The following is a 7,390-nucleotide window of genomic DNA, read 5'->3' on the forward strand; positions in this document are numbered from 1 at the left end:
GGATAAAGCAACATAAATAAAATTTAATAAAGCATAGGTTAAAACAACATAAATACAATTTAATAAAGCATAGGATAAAACAACATAAATACAATTTAATAAAGCATAGGATAAAACAACATAAATACTTTTTAATAAAGCATAGGATAAAACCACATAAATACAATTTAATAAAGCATAGGATAAAACAACATAAATAAAATTTAGTAAAGCATAGGTTAAAACAACATAAATACAATTTAATAAAGCATAAGATAAAACAACATAAATACAATTTAATAAAGCATAGGATAAAACAACATAAATACTTTTTAATAAAGCATAGGATAAAACCACATAAATACAATTTAATAAAGCACAGGATAAAACAACATAAATACAATTTAATAAAGAATAGGATAAAACAACATAAATACAATTTAATAAAGCATAGGATAAAACAACATAAATACAATGTAATTAAGCATAGGATAAAACAACATAAATACTTTTTAATAAAGCATAGGATAAAACCACATAAATACAATTTAATAAAGCACAGGATAAAACAACATAAATACAATTTAAAAAAGCATAGGATAAAACAACATAAATACAATTTAATAAAGCATAGGATAAAACAACATAAATACAATTTAATGAAGCATAGGATAAAACAACATAAATACAATTTAATAAAGCATACGTTAAAACAACATAAATACAATTAAATAAAGCATAGGATAAAACAACATAAATACAATTTAATAAAGCATAGGTTAAAACAACATAAATACAATTTTATAAAGCATAGCATAAAACAACATAAATACAATTTAATAAAGCATAGGTTAAAACAACATAAATACAATTTAATAAAGCATAGGATAAAACAACATAAATTCAATTTAATAAAGCATAGGATAAAACAACATAAATACAATTTAATAAAGCACAGGATAAAACAACATAAATAAAATTTAATAAAGCATAGGATAAAACATCATAAATAAAATTTAATAAAGCATAGGATAAAACAACGTAAATACAATTTAATAAAGCATAGGATAAAACAACATAAATAAAATTTAATAAAGCATAGGATAAAACAACATAAATACAATTTAATAAAGCATAGGATAAAACAACATAACTACAATTTAATAAAGCATAGGTTAAAACAACATAAATGCAATTTAATAAAGCATAGGATAAAACAACATAAATAAAATTTAATAAAGCATAGGATAAAACAACATAAATAAAATTTAATAAAGCATAGGATAAAACAACATAAATACAATTTAATAAAGCATAGGATAAAACAACATAAATACAATTTAATAAAGCATAGGATAAAACAAATTAAATACAATTTAATAAAGCATAGGATAAAACAACAGAAATTCAATTTAATAAAGCATAGGATAAAACAACATAAATACAATTTAATAAAGCATAGGTTAAAACAACATAAATACAATTTAATAAAGCATAGGTTAAAACAACATAAATACAATTTAATAAAGCATAGGATAAAACAACATAAATACAATTTAATAAAGCATAGGATAAAACAACATAAATAAAATTTAATAAAGCATAGGTTAAAACAACATAAATACAATTTAATAAAGCGTAGGATAAAACAACATAAATACAATTTAATAAAGCATAGGATAAAACAACATAAATATTTTTTAATAAAGCATAGGATAAAACCACATAAATACAATTTAATAAAGCATAGGATAAAACAACATAAATACAATTTAATAAAGCATAGGATAAAACAACATAAATAAAATTTAATAAAGCATAGGTTAAAACCACATAAATACAATTTAATAAAGCATAGGATAAAACAACATGAATTTAATTTAGTAAAGCATAAGATAAAACAACATGAATACAATTTAATAAAGCATAGGTTAAAACAACATAAATACAATTTAATAAAGCATAGGATAAAACAACATGAATTTAATTTAGTAAAGCATAAGATAAAACAACATGAATACAATTTAATAAAGCATAGGTTAAAACAACATAAATACAATTTAATAAAGCATAGGATAAAACAACATAAATACAATTTAATAAAGCATAGGATAAAACAACATAAATACTTTTTAATAAAGCATAGGATAAAACCACATAAATACAATTTAATAAAGCATAGGGTAAAACAACATAAATACAATTTAATAAAGCATAGGACAAAACAACATAAATACAATTTAATAAAGCATAGGATAAAACAACATAAATACAATTTAATGAAACATAGGATAAACAACATAAATACAATTTAATAAAGCATAGGACAAAACATCATAAATAAAATTTAATAAAGCATAGGTTAAAACAACATAAATACAATTTAATAAAGCATAGGATAAAACAACATAAATACAATTTAATAAAGCATAGGATAAAACAACATAAATACAATTTAATAAAGCATAGGATAAAACAACATAAATACTTTTTAATAAAGCATAGGATAAAACCACATAAATACAATTTAATAAAGCACAGGATAAAACAACATAAATACAATTTAATAAAGCATAGGATAAAACAACATAAATACAATTTAATAAAGCATAGGATAAAACAACATAAATAAAATATAATAAAGCATAGGATAAAACAACATAAATACAATTTAATAAAGCATAGGATAAAACAACATAAATACAATTTAATAAAGCATAGGATAAAACAAATTAAATACAATTTAATAAAGCACAGGATAAAACAAATTAAATACAATTTAATAAAGCATAGGATAAAACAACATAAATTCAATTTAATAAAGCATAGGATAAAACAACATAAATTCAGTTTAATAAAGCATAGCATAAAACAACATAAATACAATTTAATAAAGCATAGGATAAAACAACATGAATACAATTTAATAAAGCATAAGATAAAACAACATGAATACAATTTAATAAAGCATAGGTTAAAACAACATAAATACAATTTAATAAAGCATAGATTAATACAACATAAATACAATTTAATAAAGCTTAGGTTAAAACAACATAAATACAATTTAATAAAGCATAGGATAAAACAACATAAATACAATTTAATAAAGCATAGGTTAAAACAACATAAATACAATTTAATAAAGCATAGGATAAAACAACATAAATACAATTTAATAAAGCATAGGATAAAACAACATAAATACAATTTAATAAAGCATAGGTTAAAACAACATAAATACAATTTAATAAAGCATAGGATAAAACAACATAAATACAATTTAATAAAGCATAGGATAAAACAACACAAATACTTTTTAATAAAGCATAGGATAAAACCACATAAATACAATTTAATAAAGCATAGGATAAAAGAACATAAATAAAATTTAATATAGCATAGGTTAAAACAACATAAATACAATTTAATAAAGCATAGTTTAAAACAACATAAATACAATTTAATAAAGCATAGGATAAAACCACAGAAATACTATTTAATAAAGCATAGTATAAAACAACATAAATACAATTTAAAAAAGCATAGGATAAAACAAATTAAATACAATTTAATAAAGCATAGGATAAAACAAATTAAATACAATTTAATAAAGCATATGTTAAAACAACATAAATACAATTTAATAAAGCATAAGATAAAACAACATGAATATAATTTAGTAAAGCATAAGATAAAACAACATGAATACAATTTAATAAAGCATAGGTTAAAACAACATAAATACAATTTAAGAAAGCATAGGATAAAACTACATAAATACATTTTAATAAAGCATAGGATAAAACAACATAAATACAATTTAATAAAGCATAGGATAAAGCAACATAAATAAAATTTAATAAAGCATAGGTTAAAACAACATAAATACAATTTAATAAAGCATAGGATAAAACAACATAAATACAATTTAATAAAGCATAGGATAAAACAACATAAATACTTTTTAATAAAGCATAGGATAAAACCACATAAATACAATTTAATAAAGCATAGGATAAAACAACATAAATAAAATTTAGTAAAGCATAGGTTAAAACAACATAAATACAATTTAATAAAGCATAAGATAAAACAACATAAATACAATTTAATAAAGCATAGGATAAAACAACATAAATACTTTTTAATAAAGCATAGGATAAAACCACATAAATACAATTTAATAAAGCACAGGATAAAACAACATAAATACAATTTAATAAAGAATAGGATAAAACAACATAAATACAATTTAATAAAGCATAGGATAAAACAACATAAATACAATGTAATTAAGCATAGGATAAAACAACATAAATACTTTTTAATAAAGCATAGGATAAAACCACATAAATACAATTTAATAAAGCACAGGATAAAACAACATAAATACAATTTAATAAAGCATAGGATAAAACAACATAAATACAATTTAATAAAGCATAGGTTAAAACAACATAAATACAATTTTATAAAGCATAGCATAAAACAACATAAATACAATTTAATAAAGCATAGGTTAAAACAACATAAATACAATTTAATAAAGCATAGGATAAAACAACATAAATTCAATTTAATAAAGCATAGGATAAAACAACATAAATACAATTTAATAAAGCACAGGATAAAACAACATAAATAAAATTTAATAAAGCATAGGATAAAACATCATAAATAAAATTTAATAAAGCATAGGATAAAACAACGTAAATACAATTTAATAAAGCATAGGATAAAACAACATAAATAAAATTTAATAAAGCATAGGATAAAACAACATAAATACAATTTAATAAAGCATAGGATAAAACAACATAACTACAATTTAATAAAGCATAGGTTAAAACAACATAAATGCAATTTAATAAAGCATAGGATAAAACAACATAAATAAAATTTAATAAAGCATAGGATAAAACAACATAAATAAAATTTAATAAAGCATAGGATAAAACAACATAAATACAATTTAATAAAGCATAGGATAAAACAACATAAATACAATTTAATAAAGCATAGGATAAAACAAATTAAATACAATTTAATAAAGCATAGGATAAAACAAATTAAATACAATTTAATAAAGCATAGGATAAAACAACAGAAATTCAATTTAATAAAGCATAGGATAAAACAACATAAATACAATTTAATAAAGCATAGGTTAAAACAACATAAATACAATTTAATAAAGCATAGGTTAAAACAACATAAATACAATTTAATAAAGCATAGGATAAAACAACATAAATACAATTTAATAAAGCATAGGATAAAACAACATAAATAAAATTTAATAAAGCATAGGTTAAAACAACATAAATACAATTTAATAAAGCGTAGGATAAAACAACATAAATACAATTTAATAAAGCATAGGATAAAACAACATAAATATTTTTTAATAAAGCATAGGATAAAACCACATAAATACAATTTAATAAAGCATAGGATAAAACAACATAAATACAATTTAATAAAGCATAGGATAAAACAACATAAATAAAATTTAATAAAGCATAGGTTAAAACCACATAAATACAATTTAATAAAGCATAGGATAAAACAACATGAATTTAATTTAGTAAAGCATAAGATAAAACAACATGAATACAATTTAATAAAGCATAGGTTAAAACAACATAAATACAATTTAATAAAGCATAGGATAAAACAACATAAATACAATTTAATAAAGCATAGGATAAAACAACATAAATACTTTTTAATAAAGCATAGGATAAAACCACATAAATACAATTTAATAAAGCATAGGGTAAAACAACATAAATACAATTTAATAAAGCATAGGACAAAACAACATAAATACAATTTAATAAAGCATAGGATAAAACAACATAAATACAATTTAATGAAACATAGGATAAACAACATAAATACAATTTAATAAAGCATAGGACAAAACATCATAAATAAAATTTAATAAAGCATAGGTTAAAACAACATAAATACAATTTAATAAAGCATAGGATAAAACAACATAAATACAATTTAATAAAGCATAGGATAAAACAACATAAATACAATTTAATAAAGCATAGGATAAAACAACATAAATACTTTTTAATAAAGCATAGGATAAAACCACATAAATACAATTTAATAAAGCACAGGATAAAACAACATAAATACAATTTAATAAAGCATAGGATAAAACAACATAAATACAATTTAATAAAGCATAGGATAAAACAACATAAATACAATTTAATGAAGCATAGGATAAAACAACATAAATACAATTTAATAAAGCATACGTTAAAACAACATAAATACAATTAAATAAAGCATAGGATAAAACAACATAAATACAATTTAATAAAGCATAGGTTAAAACAACATAAATACAATTTTATAAATCATAGGATAAAACAACATAAATACAATTTAATAAAGCATAGGTTAAAACAACATAAATACAATTTAATAAAGCATAGGATAAAACAACATAAATTCAATTTAATAAAGCATAGGATAAAACAACATAAATACAATTTAATAAAGCATAGGATAAAACAACATAAATACTTTTTAATAAAGCATAGGATAAAACCACATAAATACAATTTAATAAAGCATAGGATAAAACAACATAAATACAATTTAGTAAAGCATAGGTTAAAACAACATAAATACAATTTAATAAAGCATAGGATAAAACAACATAAATACAATTTAATAAAGCATAGGATAAAACAACATAAATACTTTTTAATAAAGCATAGGATAAAACCACATAAATACAATTTAATAAAGCACAGGATAAAACAACATAAATACAATTTAATAAAGCATAGGATAAAACAACATAAATACAATTTAATAAAGCATAGGATAAAACAACATAAATACAATTTAATAAAGCATACGTTAAAACAACATAAATACAATTAAATAAAGCATAGGATAAAACAACATAAATACAATTTAATAAAGCATAGGTTAAAACAACATAAATACAATTTTATAAAGCATAGCATAAAACAACATAAATACAATTTAATAAAGCATAGGTTAAAACAACATAAATACAATTTAATAAAGCATAGGATAAAACAACATAAATTCAATTTAATAAAGCATAGGATAAAACAACATAAATAAAATTTAATAAAGCATAGGATAAAACAACATAAATAAAATTTAATAAAGCATAGGATAAAACAACGTAAATACAATTTAATAAAGCATAGGATAAAACAACATAAATAAAATTTAATAAAGCATAGGATAAAACAACATAAATACAATTTAATAAAGCATAGGATAAAACAACATAAATACAATTTAATAAAGCATAGGATAAAACAACATAAATACAATTTAATAAAGCATAGGATAAAACAACATAAATACAATTTAATAAAGCATAGGATAAAACAAC

Source organism: Phyllobates terribilis, unplaced genomic scaffold, assembly GCF_046119375.1.
Source record: "Phyllobates terribilis strain yellow unplaced genomic scaffold, ASM4611937v1 Scaffold_20__1_contigs__length_20440879, whole genome shotgun sequence".
NCBI lineage: Eukaryota > Metazoa > Chordata > Amphibia > Anura > Dendrobatidae > Phyllobates > Phyllobates terribilis.